Source organism: Suricata suricatta, chromosome 11 (assembly GCF_006229205.1).
Source record: "Suricata suricatta isolate VVHF042 chromosome 11, meerkat_22Aug2017_6uvM2_HiC, whole genome shotgun sequence".
Taxonomy (NCBI): domain Eukaryota; kingdom Metazoa; phylum Chordata; class Mammalia; order Carnivora; family Herpestidae; genus Suricata; species Suricata suricatta.
In genome coordinates, this window is record NC_043710.1 from 87,125,860 (window position 1) to 87,137,616 (window position 11,757).

Here is an 11,757-nt window from a genome sequence, read left to right on the forward strand (position 1 = left end):
ACGCCCATGAGTCTTTTGAGAGGTCTCACACTGTCACAGATACAGAGCTTTCTGCCAGACTTTAGAACAAGAATTTCACCTTGGAGGTGAGAACGGATATGAGAAATTTCAGCCCAAAGAGTGATTTTCCCTCAAGGCTGTCATGAGCACCTGAAAACAAGGGTTTATAATGGAAGTGGCATCGCAACTGTGACTACATGGCCGTAGAAGTGTGCCACTGTCCTCAAGTACAAGCACTGTAATAAGAAGCGGCATTTAAATGGTGCTCAGAAGGACGACCAGAATATGTGCTTCTGTGTTTCTAAATCATCACCTCTCCCAATCTCTTCCATTTCCAGCTAAAAAGACACACAAGTTTCATGGGGGAAAAAAAGAAAACAACTTAGCGCAAGAACAGGAAGTTTGGTAACCAGAGAAAAATCAATTATGAAGGATGCTGGTCTCTGACTTGAGGCAATTGTCACAAGGAAGCTGTCATAACCTCAGGGCTCTTGGAGAGCTCACCAGGGTTCAATTCCCTCCTGGCCCCGCTGAGCCTCTCTGAGCAATTCTGAAGTATCATCCCAGAGCCAGCTACCTTAACATTCCACTGGAGTTTACAATCAAACTACAACTCTTTGCAAAGGAGCTGTAGCCAATAGGAACACAAAAGGAGGTTCTTTCTCCTACAGTCACTTAAACCACCCCATTGATTTGTTTCCATGTACAGAGATCATATGGAGAGTCATCGAATTAATAAAAATTCCCAAGTCACAGAAGAAAATAACTGAAATGCACATGGGATATCGGGCAAAAAAAAATCTAGCAGAAAATAAAAATCACTCATTTGTCATCAGAAAACCACATGTGTGTGTGTGTGTGTATATATATACATTCATACATTGTATAAGTACAGTTGAAAGCTGTAAGCAAGGTTTTACATTGCATGTGCCTACATAAATATCCTTTTGATACAATAGCATACTACACTAAAAGCTTAGGTCTCAGGCTACCCCCCCACCCCCCACCATGTGAAACGGGGACAATTTAGCTAATTTAGCTTGACTTTCATTCTGTTAGTAGAGGGGTAATCCTCTTTGGATGGTTTGCTGCTTTAAAGAATAACAAAAACCCCTCCTCCACATTTAGCTTAAGACAGCATTTATCAAGGTGTGTTTGATGCTCCAGGAAAAAAAAAAAAAGCACTTTAGTGTGCAGAAGCCTGTCTATTTACCAACTGAGGGATCTGAGAAATCTTGCAAAAATCCCACCGATATTCCCAAGTTTATTTTCCCATACTATTTAATATTTCCCATGTTGATCTTAATTATTTTCCCAACATGACAATTTTCTGTATGAGCACAAGGGGATAGCCCTGGTGTAAAGTAAGTGTGCACACTATATAGAATATAACAGATTAGAGGCCAAGGTCACCCAGACAGGCCTCAGTGTTGAGGAGCAATATGTTTCTCGTGTTTCTATGTGGAATTTCTTATACTAGAGAAATGTATCTGGCCACCTACTCTCTCCCCTCACTGGATCTGCTCTTTCATGCCCTTTCTGGGGAAGTTGGGGCAAAGACTAGAGGAAAGGGTAAAGTTGTAGCAAGTACCTTTGAGAATAAATCTAAAGTTACAGTCTCTAAACTGTTTGTATCTCCAAACAGATGACATTCTGGAACTTAAACTCTGATCTCTGTATCTATTGTTCAAATGGTCCTGAACTTGGGAGAATAGAAAGGTACATTATTGACACCCTAAATTTAACTAGCAATGAAGATGCTTTTCCCCTCTTACACCCAATAAATTGCTACCATGGTACTGAGCTCACTTCATGGGGACACTATTCACATGGCTTCTTTTCCTACCCATGGGTTGCCCTCCAGACCAACATAGGAGTGGAACATACAGAATGATCTCCCAGGAACTTTGCTAGTTCAACATAGTTCACTGGCGTATTAATGCTTACGGTGAATTATTTGACTTAAAATGCTTTAAAAATTGTCAAATGCACCTGTGAAGAGTGCATATAATCTATGTAGACATCCTTGACATGAATGAGCTGATCAGATGCAACAAAGGATAGTGGCGGATATTGGATAGGATACTAGGGGAACTAGAATATATAATGGCACTTAGCAAAGAGATAGAGACGAGGAAGGGGAGTATTGAGTACTCAAAAGAGATAGCTTGATCCAGGCAAACCAAGTGCTCATTCCTGATCACGTGCCTGTAGATGCTTCGGAGAGAATCCATAATCATTTCTTCACTAGGCGCCTGGAGCGCTTACTGGTTCATCAGGTTCATCTTTACATTCAAAAGCAGCATTAAGCTCATGCTCTTCGAATAACAGCAAATAACTGATCATTTAGCATGTGTATCATACACTGTTTCCTGCTTTATGTGCCTTATCTCATCTAATCCTCATTATAAAGATTAAATAATATCGATGAAGTAGGCATGATCATTATTATTATGTCCAGTCCACAAATGAGGAGACCAAAGCTTAGAGAGTTTAAGCCACCTATCCAAGGTCACACTTAATCAGTAGGGGAAAGCCTGCCCCAAAGGGACATTTGGCAATGTTTGAAGACATCTTTGGTAGCTTTGACTGGGTGGAGAAGAGTACCACAAGGGAAGGGTGCTACCAGCATCCATTACAGGTTGAACACAGGGATGCTCAAAATTCTCTAAAACACAAACAGCCCTCTTTCCCCAAACAGAATTATTTGGCCCAAGATCTCGACAGTGCTAAAGTTTTGAAAATCCTCCACTAATGATATTTGAGAAATCTCAGACATTTGTAAACCACTTTAAAATTTACTGGGTGCCTGGGTGGCTCAGTCAGTTGGGTGTCAGACTTGGGCGCAGGACATGATCTCGAGGTTCATGGGTTCAAGCCCCACATCGGGCTCTGTGCTGTTGGCTCAGAGCCTGGAGCCTGCTTCAGATTCTGTGTCTCCCTCTTTCTCTACCTGCCCCCACTTTCGTTCTCTCTCTCCCTTTCTCTCTCTCAAAAATAAACATTAAAAAGTAAAATAAAATTTACAAAAAGCTTTTGAGCAGGTTTTCTCTACCATGTTGAGAACGACTCCCACAAGGTGGTGACTTGTCTGAGGTGGTGCAGGTGTATAGCCAACACTAGAACCAGTAGCCCCAAGCATCCAGCCCACTGCATCTAAGGTAGACTCAGGCTCTTATACATTAGAGGTGATTCAGCTGTGTCTTTCCAGAAAGTTTATGTTGTTTCAAACTCTTCTGATAGCCTCTGAAAATAACGAGGACCAAAGGTCCCTTTCCTTCTCATTGATATGACAGCATAATAATTTGCAGTCTGCAAGGCACATCTTACATAAATAAAAGACCTACAATTTATCAGTGACTACAACCTTAACAGCAAGCACACACAATTTACTACTTCCTTTCTTCTTGGAGTTGTGCTCAGTACTGGCAGGTGGGAGAAAAGAGAGTCATCTGATTTTTTAAAATCCCTCCTTGCAAAAGGACTTACTTTTTAGTTTTAAATGAAGCCCAAATAAGTGACCTCTGTTGTGATAGCCCACTCCCCAGATTCTGCTTTTCTCTCACCAGGCTGCACACATCCTACCTGAACAGAAGGGTGACAACATGGAGAGAATCTTAATGCCGGTTCATTCTTCTGAAGTGGCCCCGGGCTTTTCTGCAAGGCTTCTGTCTTTCTGAAAGCCCATGATACAGCCATGCAGAGGCTGTTGGAAGGGGAGCATGGAAAAGGGAGATTGGGAGTGTGAAAGAACTCAGAGAGTTCATCCAGGAGTGGCAGTGTGATGTGTGCCCTGCAGTTTGAGGATCTGACATCTGAGCAGTCTCTAGCCAGAGAAAGTTTTACTTCTTCAAGACTCGAGCTTCCCAGACCCGCTCCCGCACTGCAGGATCACTGTATCATCTCAGATTTTCACTTTTAAGAAACTCCAAAAGGGGGCGCCTTGGTGGCTCAGTCTGTTAAGAGTCCGACTTTGGCTCAGGTCAGGATCTCATAGTTCATAGGTTCAATCCTCACATGGGGCTCTGTGCTGACAGCTCAGAGCCTGAAGCCTGTTTCATATTCTTTGCCCCTTCCTTGTTTGCACTCTGTCTCTCTCTCTGCTTCTCTTATTTGCACTCTGTCTCTCTCTGTCTCAAAAATAAATAAACATTTAAAAAATTTTTTAAAAGAAGCTCCAAAAGGAAATTATCACCATTCTGAAAGAAGAGGATTACAGATTTAATGTTGAACCGGACTTAACACCAACGATAGTCTGTATTAGATGATTCACAGGCTTTGCAATCAAATGGACCTCAATTCAAATGTGGTGCCTCCCACTTGGAGTGAGACCCACTGCACACACTTACACATAATTGGAAACAGGTATGGATTGAGGGGCAACATGTGGCAACATGTGACCCTCTGCTCCATGATATTAGCATGAGTGAATACATTAGATCACCAGTGTCAGTGCCCATCCTCCCTCAGTCCTGGGTAGACAATAATAGCAGGGACGCCTAGGTGGCTCAGTCAGATAAATGTCCAACTCTTGATTTCAGCTCAGGTCTTGATCCCAGGGTCTTGGGATCGAGCCCCATCTTGGGCTCTGAGCTGAGTGTGAAGGCTACTTAAGATTCTCTCTTTTTCTTTCTCTCTCTCTCAAAAAAAAAAACAAATAAATAAAATAAAATAATATAAACAGCAGAAGAGCCAAGCCCACAGGACCAGATGGGGAAGCCCTTAGGTGGGGCAAACAGGAGAGAGTCCCTAATCAGGGATCCCTGACAGTTAAGTCCAGTCCCTGCCTGTCTCCTCTGAGACTTGGCTGAACTAATTATGACCAGATAAATGAATCCCTACCCTCTGGCCACTAGGTTATTTCTTAGGATGCCAAGAAGATACAGGGACCATCTAGCTCCAGACCCTACCTTAAGGTTCAGCTAAATACAGCCTTGTGTCTGGCAACCTAGTCCCTCCCTTGAAGCCCCTGGGCAAGCAGGCCAGCCTCAGGGCCTCTCTGCAGAACCCAGTAGTACCGTGCCTTCAAGGGCAGCAACAGCCCCCCTTATGGGCAAGCATCACTTGCTTGCCGTGTATGTCATTTTAAGTCTGCACCATCTGTTCTGAGCCCTTATTATGAATTCATGATGAACATATGTGACAATTACATCTGTAAAAGGAAAAACAGGATTTTTGTGATTTAACTTCAAGTAGATACTCCTTGTGCAAGCAAGCATGCATTTGAGGACTTTATTTTCGTTTCTTCTCCTATACTTGAGAAACTATTTGCTACAAATAAGTTTTAGTTCTAGGCTCAACCATTGAGCTTAGAGTGACCAGAAATGAGAGACTGTAGCTCCCATTTACAGAATAAAAAATAAAGTAAAATAAAATAAAATAAATAAAAACTAGGTTTCTCTAGGAATTACAATCAAGTCAGGACGCAGTAAACAACTGTACTACAGAGCAGGGGCCATGCGGGCTGATCTCTAGGGCTGAATTTTGGCTCAACGACTTGCCAACCCTGTGACTTCAGGCAAGTTGCCCTGAATCTTGTTGTCTCTGCATAATGGAAACAATACCAGCAATGCTGTCGTAGAGTCATGAGGAGTAAGGAGAGAAATCACACAAGGCAATCAGCATGGAGCCAGGCACACAGGGAGGACACAGGACACAAGGTAGCTTTACCATTGGTTTTCAGTTTCCCCAACCTTGAGGTGGGGGGATTGCTTGACATTTAATAGATAAGTAGTTGGAACTAGACCTGGCCCTCACTCTTTAGATGGCTAGAGTCTTTTATAATGATCAACTGGAAACTTTAAAACCTGAACAGCTATTTTTAGCATATGTGTGTGGAAGCATGTGTGTGTAAAAATACCTAGGCAGATAGATAGAAGAGAGAGACAGAGAGACAGAGGGACGACTGGCACAGAAGACACAGGAAAAATAGGAGACCATATTTATCATTTTAATAATGATTTCCTCTGATAGTGTGAATAGAGAAACAGAAAAGGGAGAAAGTTTAGAAAAAGAAAGCCAAAAAGCAACCCAAATAAAAGGCTGTAGGAAGACCCTCTGGAATACTGTTCTGAAGAGTTAGGGTCCAGCACATGGATGAATGTAACAAGGAGGACTCTGCTCCTGACAGCTGACCCAAGGAGCTACTATAGAATGCCCTGAATTTATTTGCATATATGTCAGCTGGGTTTAGTTAAAATAAAATAGTGGGAAATGTGGGAAACAGAAGTCACCACCTGCCTCACCTGCCCCTCAGGAGGGTTTGATAATTTGGAAAAGCACAACTTAATTCCCTCCTACTGATAGGCACAGGGCACCATGAGTGCGACCGGGAGACTGACTGTGTGGCTCACATCAGCAGCAGTCAGAATGTGCCAGAGTCCAGGAAACCACCTGTGTGCAGGGCCAAGGAACTCCTTAATCCTATCTGAGCACCGCAGAGGGAGGAAGGAGTCTGCCTCCTGAGAGCAAGTAGAAAAAGACCCATAACATGCCTGTACCACATGAGGTAGATTTAATGAGCTTAACACTTCAGTCAGGTGCTTCTACCCCTAAAAGCAAAGAAAAAGCTTAGGGCCACCTGGTGAATGGTAATTGCTAGCTCTCAATCCGGGAGCAGATCAGGCAGAGCAATAATAGATTTCTTTTTTTCCTAGAAGAGGTAGCAGCCGACAGCTAGCAATGCTCAGCCAATCCAAGCTCTGCTTAGTAAGGAGCTCTGTGGCACCCGTGAGCCCAGGTAGCACCAACTGCTGGGGGGTTTAGATGTCTCTACGGCAATCAGTGCACCCAAAGCATTGCATGGAAGGTTTGGGGATATACTCAGTCCCATATGGTAGCACATGACAGATGGGGACTTAGGGCAGGGATTGATCCAGGGAAAGACAAAGTGACACGTGTTAGGGCTGTGACGTCTCTTCATTCTACCCTCCACGTTGTTCTCTCTGGAGATCTTGAGACACATACAGATCACCAGCAAACTGAGAACTGAATAGCCTCCTTATTAATCTGGTGGATTACCTCACAGCCCCCACAATCTAAAGTTTTGGGTAAACTCCACAGTACGATACAGTTTTTTTTCTTTTTGTTGAGGTCAAAATTCAGCATTCTACTTCTCTCCTTACCTACCCCTTGTCCCGGTGTGCCTACCTTGAGGAGACGGAAAATGAGAGTGTGCCCTGCGCCGAAGTCCAGAAGACTACTATTGGAGGAAAGGATTCTCTTGGACTGATTTCTACCTTCGAGATACAGAATTCCACCCATGAGCAAAGATGACCCAATAGACCTTCAAACCTAAATATTTGGCTTGGCTACAACTCCTCCTGCTGTGGGGACAGAGAGAATGGACAGAGGGATTGGAAGTGACTTCTTTAACATTTCTCTGGTGTGGGGAGAGGCAGCAAATTATTCTCTTTTCTAGAAATGGAAAGCAGAAAAAGGAGTTTACCCTTTACAAAATGGTCACCCCAACAAGTGCACAAAGAAGATGGAGGTTCACAAGACTTTCTTTCCCTCTTGGACCACTCCAGGAAGGGGATGCTGAGGATGGCTTTGCTGCTTAGAGAGCTATTTCCAGACTCTGTGCATTCTGACCTCCTCTACAAGCTTGGATCCCTCACCTTCTTCTGAAATGCTTTCACTGTTCAGCCAAGAAAAGGCGAGTGTGGAGAGAGGAGTCGTAACACTCCCAGTCCAGAGAAGGCTGAAATTTCTAAGTAGCGCTGGTTTGTTTGGGAACCAATTCAAAGGTTAATTTAGAGGGAACCTCCTGGTAAGCACACCAGCTCACACACAAAGCCTGCATCACCTTTTATTTTTTAACCAAAACTTGGGTGATAGGGCTACAGCCACATTTCAGAAATCCTCTGGTTCAATTCTCCTTCTCCATTTTATGTATAAGAGAAATGAATGAATCTTCCAAGGTGCAGGCTGTCTAAATACTGTGGAGTGTTTTCCCTACTGCCTTGTCGATGAATCAATCTCTGTCTATGCCTCTCTTTCTCTCTCATTATTACCTTTTGGGCTATAATTTCCCATTTTTGAGAAATTTAAAAAAAATGTTTATTTATGTATTTTTGAGAGTGAAAGAGAGAGGAGGTGGGGAGAGGAAAGGAAGGAAGAGAGAGAGAATATCCAAACAGGCTCTGCACTGTCAACACAGAACCCAACGCTGGGCTCCATCCCATGAACTGTCAGATCATGACATGCACCAAAATCGAGTCAGAGATTAACTGACTGAGCCACCTAGGCAACCCCCATTTTTGAGAGGTTACGTCTTGCTTATTTCAGAATGTATCCCAATCATTGGTCCTCAGGTTCCTGCCCCTTCATTAGCAGTAATCCTCCTCACTCAGAAAGGGTTAATTTGGGGTGAGGTTGTGGGGACAGAGGATAAAATATTACTGTTTTCACTCAATCACATTTAAAGATTATAGCTGAAGGGTGCCTGAGTGGCTTATTCCATTAAATGTCTGACTCTTGGTTTCAGTTCAAGTCATGATCTTGCAGTTTCATGAATTTGAGTCCTGCATCGAGCTCTGCACTTGACAGTGTGGACTTTCTCTCTCTCTCTCTCTCTCTCTCTCTCTCGGCCCCTCCCCACTCATGCTATCTCTGCCTCCCTCAAAATAAATTAACATGAATAAAATAAAATAAAATAAATATTTAATAAGATAAAAATTATAGCTGAGATTCATTAGAAGAAGCCATGGACTGGATGACTTCCTGCCTGTCCCCCTACCTCCAGTATCCCCCTTTCCACACCATTATGCAAATCTGAGCCTGTTGGTGCCCTGTTTCTTGATGTTTAGTGGTGCCCCATTGGAACCCAGGTACCTGATACCTGGGGGTCTTCAGACATAATCCAATAATATTAGGGATGTTTCTAATGTATGTTTTCATCTCTGATAATAGAAAAATGAACACATGCATGTTCTGGGTCACCAGGATGCTCACCTCCTAACGAAACGCTGCCAAGCAATTAAGTGTTTGTATTTGTATTTACGACAGTGCTGGTGACAAGTTGTACTTCTTTAATACTGAAAGTTAATGAGAAAAGAGCACAGGCCAGCTAAATACATACATTTTGCTTTCTTTCAAAGTGAAAGTCAAATGACCTCAATGTTCACTGTGTGAATGAAGATTTCCCAGTAGCTGGCACAGGGGGTGTAGTGGAAAGTGAGTCACCACACGGCGGTAATAGAAGTATGACAAACACAAAGAAGCCTGCACTGTGGTGGCCAGTGCAACACATGACTGCAATTTAGACAAACAACCTAGTGCCCCATATTCAACTCTGTTGTTAATTTTTATTTCATTGGCTTTTAGTTTCCTATGTGTTTAGTTATACATTTCTTCTGATTTTTTTTCAGTTTGATTAGAGCTACAAACACTGTAGCCCTTAATATGTTTATACATAAAAAGCTGTATCATAATAAAAAATATTTTAGTCAATATTGAGGGTAGATGGGTAAATCAGTCCGGTCCCTACAAGGAAGAGATGACACTTGCGGAAGGATTTAACTGAAAAGAATTGAGTGAAGGGGTATGAGCAGGGTTAAGGAAACCAACTAAGGTTGGTAAGGAATTCGAGAACCAGCAAGACTCAGCTAAGGGTCAAAGAGAGGTCCACAGGAGAGCAGAAGTAGATATAGCACCTGGAAGAGAGGGGATGCTTGATAGGAATGGTAGCCTACAGAAACTAAACTATTTCTAGAGCATAGCCCCGAAGCAGGGAGGAAACAGGGAGATAATAACTGTTCTCTCTTCCCACCACTCTCTGATCACCCCAGTGCCTCTCCACTGTCCCAACCACCTAGAAGCAGAAGGAGAGTGAACCCAGATGATGCAATCCATAGAGAACAACCGTCTGGGCCATGGAGCAAGGCAAACAAGGATAGACATGGGTGTGCAGGTGTCAGTGAAGAATAACCAGAATAATGTGGATTTTTATTTTTCCTTTTAGAAGTGGAATATGCATTATTCAAGTTTGGGAAACACTGTCCTGAAATATGATACCCATAATGTTGTCCCCAAGAGGCTCACTTGCCCAGACTCAGCCCAGTTCTCCACCCAAATCTCTAGCCATGTGAAACTACCAGCAATTTCAACAAATTTCAATCATGTTTCAAGACTCTAACCCTTCTCTAACATTAAATTCTCTGACAAATCTTAATCCCACCTGCTTCTTTACAATCTGCAAAGAGTAACTCAACTTATAAGATTCAACACAAATGTCAATTCTGCAAAACCTTCCTGATTCCCTTTTGCACAGATGAAACAATTAACTATCCCTCTTCTGGACTCCTAGTGCAATATCTGCACACTTGTAAAACATCATTAAAGATAGTATGATAATGGTTGTCCTTAGCACAAGATTCTACATTCCTAAAGGTGAAAGTACAGGTCTTATATTTCACCAATTAAAAGAGTCTATCATATAACAGAACTCAATAACTGCTAGGAGGGAAGAAGGAAGGAAGAATGGAAGGAAGAATGGAAGGAAGGAAGGAAGGAAGGAAGGAAGGAAGGAAGGAAGGAAGGAAGGGAGGGAGGGAGGGAGGAAAGAGGAAAGGAAGGGAAGAGGGAAGGAAGGAAAGAGGGAAGGAAGGAAGGAGGGAAAGGGAAGGATAGGAAACATTAAATAAGACCAAATGAGCATCTACATTTTATCATTATATAATCTTGGGCAATTTATAGCTTTTCTATAGATCTCGACATTCTTCTCAATGAAATGAAGAGAATAATATCAAAGTTCCCCATGGATCTTGAAAGTACTCATGAGGAAATACAAGTGCAAGCTCCCAGCACAGTAGCTGACTTACTAAAGACAAGAAAAAATGTTTATTTACCTATTCATCCACTGTCTTCAGTCTTTCAGGGAAATGAAAACATTTGAAACTCTGGTCTAGCCAGTTTTCTAGATCTACTCCTGAGTCTAACAGAGCAAGTATGTGCCCCATGTATAGATCTGTCCATGGGTGCTTTTATTTACCTCTAGGCAGGAAAAATGATGCTTGGCTGAGCAAGAAGGAAGGAAGTACATTGTTAAAGAGATGTGGGTGGAAACATGTGTTCTTTCTGTTAAAGAACAAAAACCTAGCATATGTGTATATATATATATATATATATATATATTTTTTTTTTTTTTTTTTCTTCAGATGACTGACTGAATGGATGGATGGATGAATGGATTTTCTTCCGTAAGTGAACATGCTACTTGCATGGCTAGTTTCTCTGCAACCCAGCTAATTTTACCCATGGAGAGAAATTTTAAACCAGTGAGGAACCCCCAGGAACCCCCAACTATATGGGAAGGAACAGGAAGAAATCAATACCCGCTGTCTAAAATCAAGTCAAATCAACTCAATCATTAAGATTTTACCTATAAGGTAATCACTGCCAAAAGACAGTATCCCAGCAACCCTAAATCAGACTAAAACAAATTGAAAACAAGAAGTATTATAAAAGGGCCTAACATCTTCCATGAGTTTTGGTTTTCCATATAAATTCCCAGATGTCCAAATGGACCTTTATTCACTCATGTGTTTCTTCCTCCAAGTTCTAAATGAACGTCAAGTGTTTGTCAGCTGATAGAAAGGGATTTGCTCCCAGCCTCATTCTGTTGGAGACATTGAGCCAATCTTGTGAGTCTTTGTTTAATGAGGCCATTCTACAGATGCCAGTGTTATTTTTTTAGTAGGCTCAACATATTACATCTTTGCACTGTTGCAGTAGAAAACTTACTTGTTTATATAA